General features: G+C 38.8%; 6 pseudogenes; 1 reads left to right on the top strand and 5 right to left on the bottom strand.

Annotated features, from left to right (window-relative positions):
* Positions 1–315: 315 nt before the first annotated feature.
* LOC114735375 (anthocyanidin 3-O-glucosyltransferase 2-like) lies at positions 316–2,969 on the bottom strand (annotated as a pseudogene).
* Positions 2,970–3,113: 144 nt separating this feature from the next.
* Positions 3,114–4,707, bottom strand: LOC114735374 (anthocyanidin 3-O-glucosyltransferase 2-like; annotated as a pseudogene).
* A 2,366-nt stretch (positions 4,708–7,073) lies between these two features.
* LOC114735377 (anthocyanidin 3-O-glucosyltransferase 2-like) lies at positions 7,074–8,846 on the bottom strand (annotated as a pseudogene).
* A 4,517-nt stretch (positions 8,847–13,363) lies between these two features.
* LOC114735373 (anthocyanidin 3-O-glucosyltransferase 2-like) lies at positions 13,364–14,984 on the bottom strand (annotated as a pseudogene).
* A 1,890-nt stretch (positions 14,985–16,874) lies between these two features.
* On the top strand, positions 16,875–18,764 carry LOC114735372 (probable inactive receptor kinase At2g26730; annotated as a pseudogene).
* A 1,072-nt stretch (positions 18,765–19,836) lies between these two features.
* On the bottom strand, positions 19,837–22,677 carry LOC114735376 (autophagy-related protein 18c-like; annotated as a pseudogene).
* Positions 22,678–23,586: the final 909 nt, after the last annotated feature.

Genomic DNA, 23,586 nt, shown 5'->3' with positions numbered 1-23,586 from the left:
TAATATTTATCAACGGTTATGATTAAATACGTCTTGATATCATTCTCTCCGTCAATGCTTCTTCCATGTATAGCTAGTAACTCATCCTTGCCCTCATCGCGATCTAATTCCGTCAATGCTTTTTTTTTCTTTAGCCAACTATTATGTTAGCTTTCAAAAAGTGACTATCCAATTTCTTGAGAAAAATTATACTCAAAGCAAACACTTGGTTAATTTCATATGACTATTCTTATTAAAATTGATACGCCAAGTGAATTCAGAAAACACGAGTAATTCTGCAAGGAAACGACGTCGTCATATGAGTAACAAGCAGTACAAAAGTGTCGTGGTCTTCTAAATCAGGATAGATTCAACATCCTGTTATTCAGTACATCATCAATAAAACGGCCCAAGTGCGAGAAGAAGATCCACCCTCCATTAATGCCTTCCGACTCAACTCACTCATCTCCTTCACCTTCCTCCTCCTCTCACTTTCTCTCTTCATCACCTCCTCTATCCCTTTCTCTATTCTCTCCCCACTTATCATTCCCGAGTTGCTTCCATTCTTGAAGTTCATCCTATAATCCAATGAGATCTCTACGCCCATCTTCAACTCACGGACCAGTTCGAACGCGTTGGCTTGCTGCTCTGCGTACAGCGGCCACGTCGCAACTGGCACTCCAAAATACACACTTTCCAGGATGGAGTTCCACCCACAGTGGGATACAAACCCCCCACCGCTTTGTGGCCCAGTACTCGAGCCTGGGGGGCCCACCCGATGACTTTTCCTATGCCTGCCGTCCGATCTAAGAACCCCGCCGGCAACACCTCTTCTGGGTCTGAGTAATCGGTGATGCCTTTTGAACCCTCCCGCGGGGGCTTTCGCAGAGACCACAAGAAGCGGACCCCACTGTTCTCCAGAGCGGATGCGATTTCTCTCACTTGATCCTGACCGAAACAACCCCGGCTCCCGAAGCACAGGAACAAAACCGATGACTCGGGTTGATCGTCAAGCCACTCAATGATGTCCGATCCTTGTTGACGCCTTTCATCATCCTTCGCACTTAAGATGGGCCCCACAGGATAGATCCGGGTACCTCCTTCCGAGAGCGAGTGAATCGCCTGCGATTCAAGTTCCTCCAACGTATTTACGATGATACCGTTTGATTTACGAAGACCCCTGACGTACTCGTCCACAAAACCCTCCCACTCCTTCTCCAGGACTCCTGAGGGCAAAACGTTGGCTGGCACCGGGTTCGCAAAACTCGGGATGATCAGCTCGGTGCCGGAATCCTTGAAGTTAGGCGCCGTCGTGTCGTAAATACCCTGTTCCCGCAGTGCGTGAAGATGAAGCATCAAACCAAGATATGCAGCGCCGGAGGTGTAGAAGACGACGGCGGGAACCCCAGGTCGTTGGCGACGTCGATCATTGCGGTGCAGAACATGTCGACAACCAATGCGGCGAGTCGGGGAGAGTCCGGGTTGGAGTGGGACTCTTGAATGAGGTCGAACAGAGCCTGTTTGAGGAGGGGTATGCTGTTTTGGACGAGTTGATGTAAATACGGAGCAGACTGAGATTCGTGAATTGGGAGGTGAATGAGCTGAAGGCGCTTGGGGAAATTAGGAGAGGAAGTGAGAGAGTCGGTGTAGGCATCGACGTTGGTGGCACCTGGTGCCTTGACGACGAAGACGGTGATGGGAGAAACGGTGGTCGTGGTCGATGAGAAATTTGGCAAACTCCACGGTGGACACGAGGTGACCCATACCGGGAGCGGGAGCAGGAATGAACACTAGCCGTGACTTCGTCATCGCGGAGATGTTTATGTCTAACTGAACGGAACAGCGAAGGAGATACTTAGAAAGAGCAATCTAATTAAGCTTAGGATTCTATAGAGAACTCATCATCGCCGTGCAGCTCAAGGATTGGGGCGAAGAAGTAAGAAGTGAAACCCGGCTCTTCAAATATCGTCAGGAAGAGGAGGCAAAGCAACACACGGCTTTGCTGCTAATTGGTAAAACTGGGGACGCGCATTATGGTTTGACTGTGGAATAATGGGTGTAGATGTTGCACGCTATAAAATAGTCTGCTAATTGGTATCATATATTAACAAAAAAAGTATACAATAAATATTAAACCATAAATATAATTTCCAAAAATATCAATAATATTTTTTAAAAAAATATCATTCATAATTTAATTTTACGATTCATTATTCTTTTAAATTTTGTAATCATTTGTTACATTGATATAAATTATTTTTTTTTTTCATTTTCTCCAGAAATAAACCTCAACGACCAGATAGGTCAAAGTTTAACATGTGTTAGTAACTCAGGGTAACGCTCTCCTGTGCACTGTAGAATAACAACTTTGTTCCCGATGGTTAAAAGAAACCTAAATTTTGCGTTAAAATTAAATTTTAAATTCATCTAAGCCTTGCGACTTCAATGAACCTTTTGACATTTAGCCCAAATAATGCTCTCTTATTCTTAATATAAGATCTAATTATTGAGTTGATTTTGGTCCTAAATATAAGATATATTTTTCATATTTATCAATTTTTTTTTAAATTATCCCTATAGATATTCCTTCAACCATAATCAAGTAGAAAAAGGAGGGAGGATATTAAGAAAGATGATTATGGTATTTTAGAAAAAAAATGTCATATTTTTATAATTAACTAATTATCTAACTTTCTTAATCTAATCAAATTAGTTAAATAAGTCTTATATTAAGCACAAGAAGAGTAATAAATAATGAACCTTTTTGACGGCAAGCATCCCGAATTCCACGTTCTGTATAATTGCACATGGGAAGCTAAAGTTTTGTGAGAAGAGTTGTAATGTGGTGATTATAAAAGTCTCCTACGGAAGAATTTGAAAAAAATTTTGGGTCTGGCAAACGAAGAGCACCGCAGCATTATTTCTGAAGTATGCTTAATTGCTTGTCGCGACTTGACCTTCTTCCTCACCTCACAGTACTCACTCTCCATTTCCTCTTATTTACATTCCATCAACAATGTGCTCATTCCGTTTTGTGGTGAATATTCATTTCAGGTAGAGACGTTCACCATTAATACTCCCACAGACAATTATTTTTAAATTTTAAAATAAAGCTATACATTGAAAGTAACGAAGCAAACACAATATGCGAGAAAACGACCTCGCTACACGTAATATAAGCACAGAAACAGTCTTGCGGTGGTCTTCATCAATCCCAGTGCAGCTTCAAATCCTATTATTCAGCACATCGTCTATGAAACGGCCCAAGCAAGAGTAGGAAGATCCTCCCTCCATTAAAGCCCTCTTACTCATCTCCCTCATCAGCTTCACCTTCTTCCTCACCTCACTCTCCTTCTGCATCACTTCCCTTATGCCTTTCTCTATTCTCTCTGCACTTACCACACTGCTCCATCCTCTCCTGTAATCCAGGCAGATCTCCACCCCCAGCTTCAACTCAAGCACAAGTTGAAATGCGTTTAATTGTTGATCCGCAGCAAGCGGCCACGTCGCAATGGGCACGCCGTAATATACACTTTCCAGGATGGAATTCCACCCGCAATGCGACACAAACCCTCCTATTGCTCTGTGAGCTAAAATTTGGGCCTGTGGAGCCCAGCCTATCACTCTTCCATTCTCACATGTCCTCTCTAGGAATCCCTCCGGAAATAGTGATAGTTGTTCCAGTTCAGAGTAATCGCTTGGCGGTTCCATGGAACCCTTGGGGGGGGCTTCCGTAAAGACCACACGAACGGGACCCCACTTGTTTCAAGAGCGCGTGCGATCTCTGTCACTTGATCTTCCTCCTCGAAACAACCCCTACTTCCGAAGCACAAGAATAGAACAGACGAAGGAGGTTGATCATCAAGCCACTGCATGACGTCTGATCCTTTTGGAACTGTCTTTTTGTCCCCTCCGCCGCTTAAGATGGGTCCGACGGGATAAATGGTGTGAAATCACTCTTTGAGAAAGATCGGACGGCATGGGATTCAAGCTCCTCGAACGTGTTTACTATGATGCCCTTTGCCTTCTTCATCCTGCTTGTGTGATTGAAGAAAAATAGCTTCCACTGCCTGTCCAACGAAATCCCAGGGAAAACACTAACAGGAACACGGTTCACGAAACTCGGGATGGCAAACTCAGAGCCCGAGTCCACCAAGTCAAACGCGGTCGTGTCTACCTTCTCTTGCTCCCAGAGCGTGTGAGTATGAAGCTTGAACCTTAGAAAAGCAGCGCCCGAGGTGAAGAACACAATGGTAGGAACCCCGAACTCGGTGGCCACATCAATCATGGCTGTGCAGAAGACGTCCACAATGAACCCAGCGAGCCGTGGCGAGTAGGGATCCGACTTGAGTTTGGGACACAGCATCTCTGACATTGGGTTTCTGGTCTTGAATGCGAGAGTCCAAAACGGCAGATGGATGAAGAGAGTGAGAGTTGGTAGGGTCAGGGAGGGGAGGAAGGAGAACAAAGTGAAGACGTTTTGGGAAGGACAATGAGGAAGTGAGGGAGAGAGTGTAGGCTCCGACGGTGGGATCAGATGGTTGTGTGATGATGAGGAGGGTGATGGTGAGGCGGTGATGGCGGTCGATGAGAAGCTTAGCGAACTCGACGGCGGGCACTAGGTGACCCATGCCTGGTGAGGGAACGAGCACTAGTTGCGAGTCGGTGTTCATCTGGTGAGTGGAAGTGAACACTGAATCAGTCTGCTGCTTGTTGTGATGGTGATATTGCGACCAGAGCTACATGAGTGCGAAGCCACTTGTCTTTGGCATATATAGTAAGTGTTCAGGTTTAAGTTGTGTGGGCAAATGTGTTTAGATATACGGACGATGCGTAAAAGATGGTAACTAACTGATACGTACTATACCCGAAAGTGGTTAATATTCTGTTAATTAGTTTTTGATGAAGTTAGTAACTTAACTAGTTAGCTTATCTCTGGAGCTTTTCATATATGTGCGCGCGCGCATATATGTACGTTCATTTAAATAGTGGGAATAATTACAAGAAGTGATTTGTTACTGTTTGGGTGACGACAAGATCATTTATTGACAAGGGGCCGGGTGGGTGACTGCACCTGATCATGTGAATAGTACTAATGCTGAACAATAATAGAGGTGCTTTCGCTTTGTATGAAAATTTTGGCTGATGAATCATTATTATTTTTGCTCCAACATGTATGTCCACGACGTTCCATAATTCACTCCTCATCTTGCCGACTTGCCCCAAGTCTAAGTGGATAAGCGGGTAGGTGGAGGTGCAGGCCAATCGCATTCAAGTAAAATCACTCGAATGCTAAAAAGTTGGATTCTGTTTGGTAGAGAGACCTGGATCTGTACTTCAATTGAGAGAGAAAAGAGAGATTGCGAAGCAAACTGCTGAAGCCAGAAGGTGACAGGTGAATGCTAAAACAGCACAAACTTGGAAAAATAACTTTGAGTTCTCTGGGGGGAAAAAAAAGAAAGAAAGAAAAAAGATGCAATCATTAAAAGAATTTTGATAAGAAGTTAGCAATATCAACCTTATTGTCAGTTTTTGTAATGAAATTTGTCACTAACCTATGTCATAAGACTTCTTTCTAATTATAATTACGTGGTGATTTTCTCGATAACGAAGCATAGAGAAATGAAATTTCTTTATTTTTATTGATATATTGTGTTGTGTGTGAGAATAAACTTGACGTAGCTTGAGGACGGTGGCTACGTTGCATGAGTAGCCATAACCCAACTTGACGTGCTCGAGCTTGACGGACTGTGGGAAGTCCCGTAAACGTCGCCGGATTTTGATTAGCCATAACCCATCTGAGCCGTTAATCTCTCCTTACCCATTTCCACATTGTTGCTGTGCTTCCCATTCTCTCTTTTTTCTCTATGCCTTGTTCTCTCTGTTTCTCTGTGCTGTGTAATGGAATGCGTCTGTGCTAGTGTTGGAGACTGAACGTGGGTGTCTGTCTGATTGATTTTGTTAAAGTATAGGTATCCTTCTATTGAAGGCAATTCTATTTTCTATCTGTTGATTTTGATTGCCCAAGAGGTGGAGATTGCCTTCTTTTGTAAACCTCAGTTCCCTTTTATTCAACTGAGTTTTCCACTTGGCTGGAAGCTGAATTACAATTGACTACCCAAGAAAAATGCAAATGAAATACTGCAATGAAAAAAAGAGCTCATCCTTTTTTCTTTAATAATGTTTAAACATTAATCAGGACAGGATATGAATGTTGTTCATGAATATATGGATCTTATCCAGAAAAAAAAAAAGACAAATAAATGAGTTTAAAAAATGCACCAATAGTAAAAACACACAGTGGTTTGGCGAAGGCACTGGCAAGAAAGGCACTGCAAAGGCAGGGAACAGGGCGAAGGCAAGAAATGTCCGGCAAAGGTTGGAAAGGGCAATCAAGTACGATGTCACCACATTAATTTATTAGCTCTGTTTTTTATCTAGAAAAACACAGACAAACAAAGATGTAAATTAAGTTGTAACTTGGTATTATTTTAGTTGGATATCATGAATTTTAATAATGTTACAACAGTGTGGAAACACATGATAAGGTGGAATCGGCACCTATCAATACAAGTTTTTCATTTTTATGACACGGTATATAAGCTGCAAAAAAAAAAAACATTAATATACTTATTTTATTTCATGATCTAATAACCAAAGCATGCAAGCCACATACCTTGGAAATGAATCTATCATAAGTAAGGCTTGTGGTTGCTGTCAGGGTGAGTCCTCCGCACCATTCTCTCGTCCATACATAAAATATGCTACTTGGACCATGGAAAAGAGAAGTATTATTGCAATGTTGTTGTCTTGAGTAAATTAGTGGGAGAGATCAACATCGTATTTCCTTTCTTCGTTTTTATTATTGTTCCCGTCGTGGGCATGACAGCGTGAGTTTTGTTTCTACTATTGCTTTTTTTATTATTATTATTTCTTTAACTTTATGTTCCGGTCATCAAGCTGCATATTTTTTTTCAAAAGAATCTTAATAAAATGTTAGCAATATCAACCTTATTGTCGTTTTTTATATCGAAATTTTTTATAATTAAATTTTTTTCAGAATTACATGGTAATTTTCTCGATAAAAATGCATAGAATAGTGAAAAATTCTTTATTTTCATTGATATAAAGATGAGAATAGACATCTAAAATCATCAGGGTAAAACCGCTCGGGTTACGTAACAGTACAATGCATTCAATTTTAAAGATAAAATCTTGTTTATAAATAAACAGTGTGGATGGCTTCACAACCTATCATTCAATATATCATCAACGAAACGACCCAAGTGAGAGTAGGAGGACCCACCTTCCATCAGTGCCTTCCGACTCAACTCACTCATCTCCTTCACCTTCTTCCTCACCTCACTCTCCTTCCCCATACTTCCTTTATGCCTTTCTCTATTCTCTTCCCATTTATCACTTCCGACGAGCTTCCTTTCCTGGATCCATCCTATAATCCAATGATATCTCCACCGCCATCTTCAACTCTCGCGCCAGTTGAAACGCATTGGGTTGTTGCTCTGCGTACAGTGGCCACGTGGCAATTGGCACTCCAAAATATACACTTTCCAGGATAGAGTTCCACCCACAGTGAGACACAAATCCTCCCACTGCGTTGTGGCCCAGCACTTGCGCCTGCGGCGCCCACCCTATCACTTTCCCGATACCGTCCGTCCGATCTAGGAACCCCTCCGGCAACACCTCTGATGGGTCTGAGTAATCGGTAATGCTTGTTGAACCCTCTGGTGGAGGCTTTCGCAGGGACCACAAGAAGCGGACCCCACTGTTCTCGAGTGCACTTGCGATTTCCCTCACTTGATCCCCACCGAAATAGCCCATGCTCCCGAAGCACAGGAACAAAACCGATGACTCGGGTTGATCATCAAGCCACTCAATGACGTCCGATCCTCGTTGACCCGTTTCATCATCTTTCGCGCTCAACATGGGCCCCACAGGATATATCCTGGTATCTCCTTTCGAGAGGTAGTGAACCGCCTGCAGTTCAAGCTCCTCGAACGTATTTACTATAATACCCTTCGCTTTCCGAAGACCCTTGACGTAGTCGTCCACAAATCCCTCCCACTCCTTCTCCAGCAGGATTGTGGGCAAAACGTTAGCGGGCACCGGGTTCGCAAAACTCGGGATGTTCAGCTCAGTGCCGGAATCCTTGAAGTTAGGCGCCGTCGTGTCGAGAACACCCTGTTCCCTGAGTGGGTGAAGATGAAGAATCAGACCAAGAAATGCAGCACCGGAGGTGTAGAAGACGACGGCGGGAACCCCCAGTCATCGGCGACGTCGATCATGGCTGTGCAGAACATGTCGACGACGAAGGCGGCGAGTCGGGGCGAGTCCGGGTTGGAGTGGGACTCTTGAATGAGGTCGGACGCAGCCTGCTTGACCAGCGGGATGCTGTTTTGGATGAGTTGGGGTAACTTCTGAGCAGACTGAGATTCGTGAGTTGGGAGGTGAATGATGTGAAGGCCTTTGGGGAAAGTAGGAGAGGAAGTGAGAGAGCCGATGTAGGCATCGACGTCGGCTGCGTTCGGTGCCTTGATGACGAAGACGGTGACGGAAAATCGATCGTCATGGTTAATGAGAAGCTTGGCGAACTCCACAGTGGACACAATGTGACCAATACCGGGAGCAGGAATGAAGACCAGCCGTGATTTCGTCATGGTGGATATACGCCTGTAATACTGAACTGAATAAGGAGGAATCTGTAAAAGGGAAGGAGATACTTAAAAAGAGCAATCTAGGCGAAGGATTCTAGAAAGCTCGTTGCCGTGCTGCTCAAGGCTGAAGCGTACTAGATTGGAGCCCTTAGCGTGAGGCTGGGGCTAGGAAATGAGAAGCGAAATACGGCTCTTCAAACTTTTTTTGTTGGGGGGGGGGGGGGGGGAGAGAGAGAAGCAAAGGGGCACACGGCTTTGCTGGTGATTGGTGAAATTGAAGATGCGGCAGGGAAGCTGCTGATATTTCAGAGGCTGTGAGGAATATATTACGCCACTTTTCAAATCGAGGAAGTCCACTCATATTTAGAATAATAATTATGTGGGTCAAAAAAAATGTATAGGGTTGGAGCGTAATCAAACAGTACGAGTAGAATTGCTGCAGGTATTATTTTAGATGAAAAAGTAAACGAGTAGTAAATGACATCAATCAAATATTAGAATCCGTTTGGTTTGATATGAGGAAAAAAAAAAAAAGACAGACATTTTTTTAATAAGTTTATTTTAAAAAATTAAAAAAATAAGGTTAAAATTTGTTAATTAATTTTTTTTTTTACTCTTCACTTCTCCAAGCTTTTGAAACAAGCTCATTGAAATTTTTTTCCTCTTTATTTTCTTATACCAACACACCCGAAGAAATAGTATAAAATAAATATTACGCGACAATATTTGCATGTAAAATTTTAAAAGAAATTTAGTGTAATCTGCTGGTAACCTTAATTTTTATTTGTCCATTTTAAATGACCGTATGGTTTTCTAAAATTCTATACAAGTGTCTTCATCTGGATATTTTAATACTTATTCCCTTTTTCAAAAATATTAATATATTTTTTCTGAAAAATATGTGTCCTTCCTGAAGAGCAGGTAGGTCAAAGTTTAACGTGTGTTGACTGTTGACTTACCCAAAAAAAAAAAAGTTTAACGTGTGGTGGTTACTCAGTGTTATACCCTCTGCGCTGTTTAATATTGCATTATGTCCCTGGGAGTTAAATGAAACCTCCATTTTCGAGTTCAATGACCCTCTCGACACACAGCCCAAAATATAATGAGCATCCCGAATTCCACAGTGCACATGGGAAGTTAAAAGTTGTAAGCTCAGAGTCTGTGTATTTCCTGTTATCAATTTTATTTTCCCTGCTTCCTTTGTTTGCACTGTTTGTTATTCAATTCCTGTTATCAATCTAACTGAGTTTTATAAGATCGTCTTCTCAGATTCTGGGAAGAAAGGCACGTTCATTTCCAACATCTCAATCTTCTTTGAAGAATAAAAATCTTAGAAACCTTCCCATATTCAAACACCCATTTCAGTCCATGATATCGCTCCTGAATCGACCAAAAAAAATAATAATTGTTTTGTTTTAATCAAGTCCACACAGGACTTTGCAACATACAGGTAACATTCCAACATATATAGTCATATTGGTCCTATGTGTTTATTTACGTTGTCTTATTCTTTTAACCCTAAAAGAATATATGATTGGCTCCTACGCAAGTTTCAGATATTAGATCCGCTGGGATAAAAGTCAAACCTTGACAAAATATAGCAAAATATATAGTAAGATCTCATTTAACTTTTATTTTGATCATAAATATAAACCCCAATCTACTTTTTCTCATATTTTATATTTTTTAAGTAGTCTTTCTAATAATAGTAGTTCTAACCAATACATTTGAGTAGTAAGGACATTTTAAGAATACTATCTTTTTATTACAAATAACTAACTTAACTTATTTCTTTAATCTCCTCAAATTAATTAGTCAACTAGCTCTTATAATTAGAATGGAAGGTAATATTTAATCTTGACTATTTAAGAAACAATAATTTAGAAATTTTGAAGCAGTTCATCGCGAATATCTGTTAGGCACATATTGAGTTTTGCCAAAGACACACATGTAAAACAGAACCGAGAATATGGGTTGGGGCCTAGGGGCTAGTCTGCCACAAAGAAGCAGGTTAGTGTTGGCGATTTGCTAGCCCGCCAAGGTGTATGTTATTCCAGCTGGCACTGCATAACCAGCGGTGGCAGGTTAGCCTGCGGGGTGATAGGTTAGTCTGCGGGTCCTCCTAACCAACCACTTTTTTTTTCCACACAAATAATATGTTATTATATTTGAAAATTTTATTTTCTCATTTACATTTCATTTTTCATGTTGCATATCTAAACCAAAAATATTAAAAAAAATATAACATACTATATCTATAATAAAACTTCAACAACTATAATAAAATATAAGACAATATTTATTACAAAAAAAGTGTTTTAGAAAAACATGGTCAATGAACTTTGAGAAAAATTAGATAGATGCACTTCTAATTTATCAAGAGATAATTTTTTATATCAAATACTGTGCTTGTATGAAAAGATTGTAGAATTTATTACTTGATGGATTAATGTTGAATGGTAATTATGTAAATATTTATAATGTATTGTTTTATATGTGTATTGACTATTTTAAATGTAGTTAAACACAATTTATACTTGTGATTGTTTATAAAATTTTGGATCACTATTTATTAATTTAAAAAATTAAATAAAAAATAAGGTTTAAAAATTGAGAGTTTTTAAAAAATGGCGGGCTAGCAACAAGTTAGGGTTGGTATATTTTTAGCTAGCCAAAATACACACTACTTTAGCCCGCACTGTATAACCCATGAGTTGTGACGGGTGGGCCGTATTCTCGGCTCTAGAACTTGTAAAATAGACTTTTTTAATTTCATTAAAAAAAACGAAGTCCATTCATATCTATAATGTTAATCTAGGTATTATTAACATACAAATTTATTCTTTATATAATATGAAAAGATTATATAATCCATAAATGCATTTTTAACTCATGCGTGTTTTACAAATATTTAATAAAAATGAATGCGTTAAAAACTTTTATTTAAATTATCTACATATATTATACTTCTCCGGTCTTTAATATAATACCTATTTAATTAATTTGATTAGATTGATAAGCTTAGATAAGTTAGTTAATTATAACAAATATGACATTTTTAAAAAATATCCTAATCATGTTATATAACATCCCACCTCTCTTTTTTACTTGATTATATCTGATAGAGTATTGATATAGGTGATTTAGAAAAAATTGATCACTGTTAGAAATAAGTATTATACTTAGAATCAGAATCAACTCTACATTTAGGTTCGACATTAAGAACTAGAGAAGTATTAAAAAGGTTAAAGTATGTATATTTAGTCATCTAACTTTACATAATATTACAATTTTGTCCTTTAATTTTTAAAAGTATAAGTTTAGTCATTTAACTATAAAATCATTAGATTTAAACAATAATTTTTGGTAACAATTTTGATTATTTTGAAAATTAAACTTAATATGCTAGCATTGAAAAATATATTATTAACATCTAAGATCTCAATATTATTATTTTTTGTTAATAATTTTAGAATTACAGGACTAAAAATATATTTTTTAAAGTTAAAGAATTAAATTAAAATCTTGTATAAAGATAACAAAAGAATAAATGTATACTTTATTTAACCTATTAAAAATGTTTCACTTGTTAATCGAGGCTTCATTTACAACTAGTTTTCGGTGGATTGTCAACTGGCTGATATACAGTCCGGATAAAAGAACTGGCCTATATATGGAACCGTGTTTGAGAATCCATTAAATTTGACCTGCGTTGAATTTTCGTACACTAAAAAAGCAATTATATATGCTGAATTTTGATAACAAAAATAAAAATTGAGGAAGTCTAACATGAAGTTAACTATGCAAAATTAGTACTATCTCGTGTTTAATTTAGGACTCATATGGCTAATTTAAAAAATTAAAAAATTTAATAAATCACTTTAAACTATATATATTTATTATTATTTTTAAACAAATTTATCATACTTATAAATTGATATATAATCTAATGATTTATATAAGTATTTTACAAAAATAAGTAACATATGCTATAACTAAATAATTTAATAACTTTTATTTTTTAAATTAGTAATTATATCTTGATCACTAAGTAATTCAATCCAAAAGGAACCATAACATGTTACTCCTCCAGTCCTTAATATAAGACCCATTTAACTATTTTGATAGATTAAGAAAGTTAGGTAAATTAGTTAGTTATAAGAAATGTAAACATTTTCCTAAAATACCATAAATCTTTCTTAATACCTTCTTCTTCTTTTACTTGATTATGGTTGAAAGAGTATTTATGGGGAATGTAGAGAAAATTGATAAATATGAGAAATGGGTCTTATATTTAGGACCAAAAACCAACTCAACAATTAGGTCCTATATTAAGGACTGGATGAGTATTCATTTAATTCACATGTGAGCATGATCAAACAACTGTACGAAAAACTTAACGATGTGAATACAGAAGTAACATCTCCACCTATTATCTATCAAACAATTGGAATGGCACACATGTCGATAACTGATGTTATTGACTAACTTGATGGTGATGAGCAGCATCTAACGCCATTTATGATTGGAGCGACGTAAAGGCGGATCAACTGTAACTCTACATTTTTTTCTTATTTCTTTTTTCCCTAATTCTTGAAAGCCGTCTGTTTTCATTGATTCCTTTTTTGTCATTCTTATTAAAAAGGAACTTACATTTGACAGCAATTTTTAGCACTTGTAAAATTTGCTTTAATTAGAGAATAAGGCACCAGTAATATGAAATTACAAATAGAAAGAATGTATAAGCTCTCTCGCCATACCCGTAAGCAACAAATCCGTTACCTTCTTTTGTTTCTGCCAATACAAAATCATTACGTTAAAGTAAAGATCTGGGAGACGCAAAATCATCCAAGGGAACGACGTCGTTATATGACGGGGTCTCCGTCAATCTGGATAGCTTCACAACCTATCATTCAATATATCATCAACGAAACGGCCCAAGTGAGAGTAGGAGGACCCACCTTCCATTAGGGCCTTCCGACTCAACTCACTCATCTCCTTCACCTTCTTCCTCACCTCACTCCCTCTCTCCATCACTTCCCTGATCCCTTTCTCTATCCTCTCCCCGCTTATCACTCCCGACGCGGTTCTTTTCTTCACATCCAACCTATAGTCCAATGATATCTCCACCGCCATCTTCAACTCCCGCACCAGTTCGAATGCATTAGGTTGTTGCTCTGCGGACAGCGGCCACGTGGCCACAGGCACTCCAAAATATACACTTTCCAGAATAGAGTTCCACCCACAGTGGGACACAAATCCTCCCACTGCCTTGTGGCCCAGCACTCGTGCCTGAGGGGCCCACCCGATCACCTTTCCGATACACGCCGTCCGATCTAGGAATCCCTCCGGCAACACCTCTGATGGGTCAGAGTAATCGGTAATGCTTGTTGAACCCTCTGGGGGAGGCTTTCGCAGGGACCACAAGAAGCGGACCCCGCTGTTCTCGAGAGCTCGTGCTACTTCCCTCACCTGATCCCCACCGAGATAACCCCTGCTACCGAAGCACAGGAACAGAACCGATGACTCAGGTTGATGGTCAAGCCACTCCATGATATCGGATCCTGTGCTGTTCATCATTCCTAGCACTTAAGATGGGCCCCACAGGATAAATCCTGGTATTCCTTTCGAGAGGGAGTGAACCGCCTGCAATTCAAGCTCCTCGAACGTATTTACTAAAATACCCTTCGCTTTCCGAAGACCCTTGACGTAGTCGTCCACAAATCCCTCCCACTCCTTCTCCAGCAGGATTGTGGGCAAGACGTTTGCGGGCACCGGGTTCGCAAAACTCGGGATGTTCAGCTCCTTGCCGGAATTCTTGAAGTTAGGCGCCGTCGTGTCGAGAACACCCTGTTCCCTGAGGGGGTGAAGATGAAGCATCAGACCAAGAAATGCAGCGCCGGAGGTATAGAAGACGACGGCGGGAATGCCCAGGTCGTTGGCAACGTCAATCATGGCGGTGCAGAACATGTCGACGACGAAGGCGGCGAGTCGGGGCGAGTCCGGGTTGGAGTGGGACTCTTGAATGAGGTCGGACGCAGCCTGTTTGACCAGGGGGATGCTGTTTGGGATGAGCTGGTGTGGGTGCTGAGCAGACTGAGGTTCGTTAACTGGGAGGTGTAGGAGGTGAAGGCGTTTGGGGAAGCTAGGAGAGGAAGTGAGAGAGTCGATGTAAGCATCGACGTCGGCGGCGCTCGGTGCCTTGATGACGAAGACGGTGACGGAAAAGCGATCGTCATGGTTAATGAGAAGCTTGGCGAATTCCACGGTGGACACAACGTGACCAATACCGGGGCAGGAATGAAGACTAGCCGTGATTTCGTCATGGTGGTTAATTTACGCCTGTACTGAACTGAATAACGAGGAATCTGGTGAAGTGAAGAAGGAGATCCCGAGGAATCTGGTGAAGTGAAGAAGGAGATCCCTAAAAGGAGAAATCTAGGCGCAGGATTCTAGAAAGCTCATCACCGTGCTGCCCAAGGCTGGGGCTATGAAATAGGAAGTGAAAGGAAACACGGCTCTCCAGATCTGAGAGAGGAGAAGCAAAGGGACACACGGGTTTGCTGCTAATTGGTAAAGTTGAAGATACTGTTACGCGGCTTTTCAAAACGAGGAGGACAATCAAGGAATAATAAGAATAATTATGTCTCCATACAAAAATAATTGTCCCGTTCCTGCAGGTATTATTATTTAGATGAAAATTTTAAAAATTAAATGCCATCAATCGAATATCATGAAAAGGAATAGATTAAATATTATGTTGCAATATTTGTGTGTAAAATTTTTTCAAAAAAAATAGTGTCATCTGCTGATAATTTAAAATTGTTATGTATCCATTTTAAATTTTCGTATAATTTTCTAAATTTTGTACAAGTTCTTTCGTCTGGAATATTTTAATAAATTTAAACCATAAAATATAATTTCCAAAAATATCAATAATATTTTTTCTAGGGAGGCCAGGTCGTTCAAAGTTTAACGTGTGTTAGTGACTCAGTCTAATAATACGCGTTGTTTATAATTAAGTTCCCTAAATTTTATTCTTAATACGATAAAGAAGGATTATGTAATCCATAAATGCATTTTTAACTAGTGCGTATTTTACAAATATTTAATAAAAATAAACGTGTTAAAAAACTTTTAGTTAAATTACCTTTATATATTATATTAAAAATGCTATTTAAGTATTAATTAGTTGTTACTTGAGGCTTCATTTACAGCAAGTTTACGGTGGATTGTCACCTGGCTTTATATAGAAGGGGGAATTATAATCAGGTCCAAAAGAGGGATTTAATTATCTCTATTGACAACTGAAGAATAAGTAATGACAAGTTTCAGAACAGAAAATGATAACAGACTTATGTTGCTCATTTGTCATTAAGACTTTTTGATAATTAAATTTCTTTCTTGAACCTCTTGATAATTCTCTTTGTATAAAATAGTGTTTGAAAACCCCTTAATAAATTGTCTCGCATTACATTTTCGTGCACTAAAAAAGCAATTATATATGATGAATTATCGGGATTCACAACATATGTATAATTAGACTTTACAAGTTAACAAGCAAAAATTAAACTGTGGCAATAAAAATAAAAATTGAGGAAGTCTAACACAACGTTGACTATAAAATGAATGTTTCCGGCAAAATCAGCACTAAGCAATTCAATCAAAAATGACCATAACATATCACTCACTCTATATTTAAATTTGATGTGTGATCAAACAATCACTATGAGAAACTTAACAATAAGAAAATAAAGTTACATCTATACCTATTCTAACAAACAATTGAAACATCACACATGTCTATAATACAAGTAGTTTGACTAACACGTTGATGATGAGCAAGGCATATAATGCCATATGATTGGAGCTGATGTAAAGGAAATGACATATCTGCTTTAACTGTATGTATACCTGCCGGCTCATATTTTCCAAATATTATATCATCCATCAACAAGGGATCCTCGTTCTCTGCTACATTACAAAGGTTCTCATTGTGGAATTAGCCAATCTGACTCATTCTAGTTCCGGCAACAATAACTTTCTCTCGTCCTTGCCTTCAAACACCATCTCTTACTTCAAAGCTCAAGACTTGGGATCAAATCTCGTCCTCATATTATCAGTTTCGGCCGCAATGGAAGGAATTCGCATGTGGTTAGTCCTCCTTTTTGTATTTTCCACATTAAAGTGACACATTGTGTGGAGGAGGAGGTCAAGAGCTCAATGATAAGCTTCCTTGCCAAACCTCTCTGCCAGCAGAGTTTTTCTACTATGAATTGGAAGGGAGACTCTGATCCTTGTACGGACCTCTGGCAAGCGTAGCCTGCGATTCTCGTAATGTATCAGTAAGAAGGCTATTTCTAGACAGGTGAATTTATCTGGAACTCTTGATGCTGCTATTCTCTGCAATAGTCAACCTCTAGCTGATTCTTTGATAATTCTGAGTCTTGGTGGAAACAACGTCAGAGGAGGAATAGCAGATGAGATTGGAAACTGCAAACAGATAACTCGCTTGTATTTAGGGGGAAATCAACTTTCTGGGGAACTTCCTCCTTCGCTTGCCGTGTTAAATAATCTGAAAAGGCTTGACATTTCGAACAATAAGTTTTCTGGTCACTTGCCGGCTTGTCCAGAATCTCAGGGCTGAATGTGTTTCTCGCCCAACCAATAACCTCATTGGGGCGATACCCGGGTTTGATTTCTCCAACCTTTATAAGTTTAATGTTTCATTTAACAATTTTAGTGGCCGAATCCCAGATGTGCATGGCCGAATCTCTGAAGATAGCTTTTTGGGTACCCTGAACTCTGTGGGCACCATTGCAGAAGAACTGTGCCATTCACACTCTTAATGAAATATCTGTAGAACCAAATGGATCAAATGAAATGAATGGATCAAATGAATCAAAGGGTCCTTCTAAAGATCAAATCCTGATGTATTCAGGATATGCTGCATTGGGTTTGGTAATTATCCTTTTCATACTTTATAAACTATGTACAAGGAAGAAAAACAGAAGGCTGAAGCATCAAATAAGGTCGCATCAAGTAGTGATCATGATGTGTTCGACAAACCTGGCAATGCTTCAAGCGGACAAAAATCGGTAATAAGCAGATCCGAGTTTTCAGTCAACTCTGAAGGGGGACGGTTTCACAGTCACTTATACTTCTTACACAACCAGTGGTAAGTGAATTGAGACTTGAGGACTTGCTGAGAGCCCCTGCAGAATTGCTTGGCAGAGGTAAGTATGGTAGTCTTTATAAGGTGATGCTGGACAACAGGAAGACAGTGGTTGTGAAAAGGATCAAGGACTCAGCTACTTCCAGCCATGACTTCAAGCTAAAATGGAAACTCTAGGCCAAGTGAAGCACCCTTATGTGCTCTCACCACTTGCTTTCTATTGTTCCAATCAAGGAAGCTTCTGGTCTACGAATTCCAGGAAAATGGAAGCTTATTCCAGCTTCTTCATGGTAAATATCTTATATTTGTCTCCTATTCAACTTTTAATTTCATCCCATAGATTTACGCATGATCTTCGTAATACTATACATGCGTTTCAGGCGAGTCAAAGGGATTTGATTGGACCAGCAGGCTAGGAATTGCAGCTATGATAGCAGAGGGATTAGCCTTCATGCATCAAGAGGTTGGGGAGAAAGGTATTGCACATGGAAACTTGAAATCCTCCAACATTTTGCTGAGCCATAACATGGAAGCACGCATAAGCGAGTATGGTGTGATGAGCATGGACGATGAACTGAGCTTATCTTCTGCAAGCCCTCGTCCTTCTGGTTTCTGGGCTACCAAATGCGTTGAAGGCAGATGTGTATGGATTTGGGGTGATTCTTCTTGAGCTACTCACAGGGAAGTTAGTGAAGAACGATGGCATTGACTTGGCGGAGTGGGTCCAATCTGTTGTGAGGGAAGAATGGACTGGTGAGGTGTTTGACAAGGAACTGATATCAGAGTATGCGAGTGAAGAGAGATTGGTGAATCTGCTTCGAGTGGCTATCAAATGTGTTCATCGTTCCCCAGTAGCCAGGCCAAGTATGAATCAGGTGGCTCTCATGGTTAACACTATCAAAGACGAAGAAGAGAAATCTTTGATCTATGAAGTCTGATTTTGCTTGAGCCTTGTGCTTAATACTGAGTCGTATAAATTGGCGAGTGCAGAGTTTTCTATTAAGTGGAATTTCATTCTATCTCGTGATAACAATTTTTTCCTCCAATAATGTGTGTAGAATATTTGCATGGTTTCATCAATAACTAGAGACGTGAAGAAATAGTTTGTGAGGTTTTTTGGTTCTCTTTGATATTAAATTGTTTTTGCTGTGCCAGTTTTTGATGATGTATTACAATTTCAAACTATACAAATTAGTTAGTTTTCTAACAATTTAAAAGTAATTATATTTAAAAGTTGTTACAAATATTAGAAATGTCATAGTTTTAAGTGCCAGACACACACACACACACACACAGATTTTGATGATGCATGATGGGAAAAGATAAGGCCTGGGAATAATCAATTCCTTTTCCCAGTGCATATTATCATCATGACCATGACCATGATCAGTAGTTCAAATCAAAACCACGAAGAGTAAAGCTAAGCTTTAAAAACTACAATTTGTTCGGATGCTGCATTGAAAATTTCCAGTAAGGTGGTTACAATTAGCAACGGATATTCAACCATTAATTGATCTCTTTTTTTTCTTTTTAGGGGGTGTTTGGATTAGTTTTTTGAGAGTGATTTTATGGAGTTTAAGATAAATATGAGACACGTGAAAGTATTTTTTAAAGTGCTTTTGCCTTAATTATATTCACATTCTCCCCCAAAATATGCGCTATAAACAGCAGAAAAGAAAAATCCTCAAGATCATTCAATGTGGGAAGCCATCATATTTACAAAGACTTTTTCTCTTGCATAAGATGTACACTTCATATTTACACGAAAATAATAAGTTGCGGCTGCCAGACGACTCATAAGAAAACCTTATTCTAAGGTACAATATAGTGTTTGTAGGTGAAATCATGATAGTTAGGATTAGGATTTGATTTCAACAAGCTGACGTATTTGCAGATTGAAACTTAACCAGTACCCCTAATTGTACCTATAAACTTTGTTCTTCTAATTTTTGTGACTTATGAAGTGATGATTGAAATGTTGAACAATTAATAGTTCACGTTGGCCTACTTTCAGACTTCAAAAACCGAACATATTCCTGCTGCAACATCTTCTCCGCCATGGACTGGATCAAAGCTGCACCTGTAAAAACTGATAACATGGAGAAAGAGATAGCACCATGTGAGATGAAGATATTGAAAGAGACAATCAGTAGAATTCAATTTTCTTTCTTTATTTTTTTTTTTTTGGGGGGGGGGGGGGTTCATAGGCATATAGTATCCTTTGTAAACTTCCAAAAGTCAATGAGCATATCATGTGGCACAAAATGGCATCGTCGACAAAGTTTGAAAGTTTACAAGGTAACTTAGACCTTGGACTCAGAGAATAAGTTTGTGAGATGTTTTTGAATGAATTAAGGAGCGCGGGGCCTGCATTCTGAAACGTTCCTCGGTGGTGCTAATTAAAAGGTTAGGAGATATAAACGAAACCACACACAGATAGGGGGAATGCACAATTTTTCATCCCCCAGCATTAGTTATCATTTTCATACGGGCATTCAATGCTTAGTATTCGATTATTATATCATGAACATATAGCATATATATAGATCATATATATCATATATATATATACATGTATATATGTATTCTACACATTGTTCATGAATTATTAGTAGTACGTATTCATTTCGTTCATTTCTACAGCAGTACAGCATAAACACACGGAATGAGGTTCCTTATATCTAAACTAAAAAACACACGCCTCTTTTTGTTTGGTAATAATTGCAGTAATTAAATTGACCATACCTCCCATCCAAGCCAACTATTATGACAACTGTTCCGAGGTCCAAAAGCCAAATAAATTGCGTGTTTCTCTGGCAGGCGGAAGGAACCGTGCAAATGACCATTCTGAGCTAAAATATTTTGGCAAAACCCCTACCATGTAGTCAAAGAGATCAAGTGATTAGAAAAATCAAAATGACCCATGTTTGCCATAATATTATGCAGTTTGTAGCTTACACAGAAAGTAACAGAACGATGAACTGGTTGTGAAAAAGAGGAAAATCCACACTGCTAGGAAATATATATAAGCATTAGTCAAATAATATCCAGGGATGACTTGGTTTGAAAACAGAACAGCAATAATGGGGACGTAGCCCCCCGTCAAAGGGTTTTGCAGAGTCTTTCAGACAGTTGATTAGATAGACGTAAATAAAATGATGATACCATGTTTTCTAAGCATTCAAAAGTCTAACCATATTCAGGTCAACATATTGACATCTTAGGCAACACATAAAAAGAACAAAATTTTTTAAACCTTGAAATTATATTAATAAGAACTGCTTAGCAAGTAATCATCATATTCAAGTAAATCTTTTACCTCTCATGAAAGACAATGATGAACTGGGGTTAGAACCAGTATTTGGAGAAAGCAATGCATCTAAAGAGGTCGAAGAATTCTGATGAAGCAGTGCAGGGCTTTGGGGTGTAGTTGGGGCAGGCAATGTATCCATCCCAACAACTCTGACTCTCAGGCTGAACATATGAATGGTACCTTTCTCACTTGATGCTGCCAACCACTGGACATTTGGCGATAAAGCAATACTATATATTTCAGCTCTATCAACCCCCCTTCTCACCTGCACAGAAGATTGTTACATGGAGAATTAAAGAAAATTCACAATCATGGAACAAACTAGAGTTTTATTGAAGAAAAGCTACTAATTTCAAAAAATCTTAGGGTCAATCCATGATTCTTGAGAAGTAACGCCTTCTGTCTTTACAAAAAAAGATGGCAAGGTACAACCACATGAGACTAGCAGGAAAATCACATAAAACCACAAGAGGTGAAACTACCTGAGGAATTTCAACATGAAATCTGTGTTATAAAAATGTAGAGAAGACATTGTTGCAGATTTCCCCCTTCACAGGAAAAAAAACTACTGGAAAGTTAACCTCGTGAGGTTTTTAAACTTGAATAGAGTTTGCAGTTTGTTTGCATACAGTAGAACAATCATCAGAAGATCACGGAAAAATATAGATCAAATAAAGAAAGGATTTTACAAGAGGGTGATTTTCTAGCCACCAGTCTTATTCAAGTGAATGCGTAAAAAAAATGGATAAGTTCCACACAGTAAATTGACACAGAATTAGGTCAGAGACAATAATAGTTATCAAAATAATCAAATACATGGTCCAGTAACCTACTTCCTGTAACCGAGTGCCATCCATTGTGTTGAAGATTCTAATTAGAGTGCCCTTTGCACTAGCAGTTGCAAGAAGGAGCCCATCCATTGTCAAAGTTAAGCATGCAATTGAGAATCATGAGCATCAATTATTTTGTCATGTTCAGACCAAAGTGTTCAACCCGACTTGTCCTCTGTGAACACCTGGACAAGCCAAAACAAATGTATTTGGATGATAAGAAAGACAGCACAATCCCTTAGGATTAGCCAGAGTCTCAATCTGTTTGAAGAAGCTTCAAATCCATGAAGTTATAAACATAAACTTGTGCTCAAGAACTACTACATTCGATCACGTCTTAATCTCACTGCACGAACCTCAGACCTAAATGTAAATTCACCAATGCACCTGCTCTGATAATCATCCCAAATCATAACTTTATTGGGAGGGTAAAATGGATTAGTTACAGCGCCAACAGTGCTAGAATGTTGCACCGGAAAAGCATCTCTACAATTTTAAAACCACCTCTCAAGTCACGTCTAAAAGTCTCCTTGAAAGGCACACAATTGTAAATTCGAAAGCCATGGCTAGTGCCAGCAGAAAAGCAACCAAAGTCCTGATTCCAAGACACAGAGACAACTCTGTTTCATCTTTTGAATTACTATCTGCATTTTGTTGGGGAAAATCAGCAGACGACCCAGCACTGGGAATTCAAAGTCGCCTATCCATGAAGTTGGACCTATTCCACGAGTGTTGAAACAGATGAGCTTGAATGAGACAAGGGAGTAGCTGTGAGCCCTTGCTGCATTTGGTGAGTATGGATGACTAGAACTATAGAAATTTGAGGCTCCCAAGTCAATTTCTGTCAGAAAGACAAAAACATTTTTTATACATATTGCATATAATAATTAGTGATAAAAAAGCTGAAGAAAAATATGCAAAGCAAGCATAAACAGCAGCAAATACCATGTGACCAGTCAAAGCAAACTATTTGGGTATGCAGGCACGCTTCAATTTCTCATCCTTACAATCAACTATTAAATGTGACTATTCATATTCCTAGCTGTTACATTATTGTTTATATCCAAGAATAGATGATCTTTCGCTGCTCACTCAAACAGTGGAAGACAGTACACGTAGCAAGGAAAATAGTCATTTAAAAGCCACTTGACAGGTGGGATCCTAAATCTTCAGGTTTTTCAATTGTCTAAGAGCAGGATATTTAAAGTGAGTTGTTTAAATCAAGTTCTCTATGTTTGATCTGACAGTTAAAGTTACTTAAAAATCTCTAGAAAGGGCAGTGCCTGTATCTTCTGTAGCTGCCATGCGTCTAAATTCATACAGAAGATTGAAATTACCCAATTTCACATGGTCAAATTGCTTTAAAGAGAATAAACTTGTGCTATGCGCTTAGATGCTATGATGACAAGCTCAGAATTTGAAAAAGCAAATGAAATTTTGAAAATTGATAAATGATCCTATTCTAATGAGGTGAATGGTTGGATAACACAAACTAAATGAAGAGCAAAACACTATGAATACCACATGAAAGGGAGAAAACAGGAGTTCCGGAGGCATGGCTAAGAGGAAAATTCCCAATTAACAGCAGAATGAACAAGGAATCTCAGAAGTAATGGA

This window comes from Neltuma alba, unplaced genomic scaffold (genome assembly GCF_004799145.2).
Source record: "Neltuma alba isolate B1F8T4 unplaced genomic scaffold, ASM479914v2 tig00013205_pilon, whole genome shotgun sequence".
Classification (NCBI taxonomy): Eukaryota; Viridiplantae; Streptophyta; class Magnoliopsida; order Fabales; family Fabaceae; genus Neltuma; species Neltuma alba.
Note: the sequence above shows the minus strand (reverse complement) of the source record. Positions and strands in the feature narration are given on the sequence as shown.